This window comes from Arachis duranensis, chromosome 2 (assembly GCF_000817695.3).
Source record: "Arachis duranensis cultivar V14167 chromosome 2, aradu.V14167.gnm2.J7QH, whole genome shotgun sequence".
In the NCBI taxonomy this organism is placed as follows: domain Eukaryota; kingdom Viridiplantae; phylum Streptophyta; class Magnoliopsida; order Fabales; family Fabaceae; genus Arachis; species Arachis duranensis.
The window spans coordinates 42,747,611-42,748,890 of NC_029773.3; positions in this window are offsets into that span (position 1 = coordinate 42,747,611).

Consider the following 1,280-nt stretch of genomic DNA (forward strand, 5'->3'; position numbering starts at 1 on the left):
GAGATTAACCTGGTTTTAAACTGGGAAAAATGTCACTTTATGGTGAATGAAGGAATTTTCCTTGGGCACAAAATCTCGAACAAAGGAATAGAGGTGGATCAAGCTAAGGTAGAGGTAATTGAAAAATTACCACCACCTGCCAATGTTAAGGCAATCAGAAGCTTTTTGGGGCATGCAGGATTCTATAGGAGGTTTATGAAGGATTTTTCAAAAATCGCCAAACCTCTGAGCAACCTGCTAGCTACTGACATGCCATTTGTCTTTGATAAAGAGTGTCTGCAGGCATTTGAGACTCTAAAAGCTAAATTGGTCACAGCACCAATCATTTCTGCACCAGACTGGACATTACCATTTGAATTAATGTGTGATGCCAGTGACCATGCCATTGGTGCAGTATTGGGATAGAGGCGTGACAAGCTTCTGCACGTCATTTACTATGCCAGCCATGTTCTAAATGACGCACAGAAGAATTACACAACCACAGAAAAAGAACTACTTGCAGTGGTTTACGCCATTGACAAATTCAGATCCTATTTAGTAGGATCAAAAGTGATTGTGTACACTGATCATGCTGCTCTTAAAGATCTACTCACAAAGCAGGATTCAAAACCCAGACTCATCAGATGGGTGTTGCTTCTGCAAAAGTTTGATATAGAAATAAGAGACAGAAAAGGGACAGAGAATCAAGTAGCAGATCACCTGTCCCGAATAGAGCCAGTAGAAGGGGCGTCCCTCCCTCTTACTGAGATCTCTGAAACCTTTCCGAATGAGCAACTCTTTGCCATTCAGGAAGTGCCATGGTTTGCAGATATTGCAAACTACAAGGCAGTGAGATTCATACCCAAAGAGTACAGTAGGCTACAATCAAAGAAATTGATCACAGATGCAAAGTACTATCTTTGGGATGAACCATATCTCTTCAAGAGATGTGCAGACGGAGTAATCCGTAGATGTGTGCCTAATGAAGAAGCGCAGAAGATTCTATGGCACTGCCATGGATCACAGTATGGAGGACATTTTGGAAGTGAGTGAATAGCCACAAGAGTCCTCTAATGTGGCTTCTACTGGCCTACTCTCTATAAAGATTCCCGAGCGTTTGTACTTAATTATGACAGTTGCCAAAGATCTGGCAACCTACCTCACAGTTATGCCATGCCTCAACAAGGGATCTTGGAGATTGAGTTGTTTGATGTATGGGGTATTGACTTTATGGGGCCCTTCCCACCATCATACTCAAACACTTATATTCCGGTGGCAGTGGATTATGTATCCAAATGGGT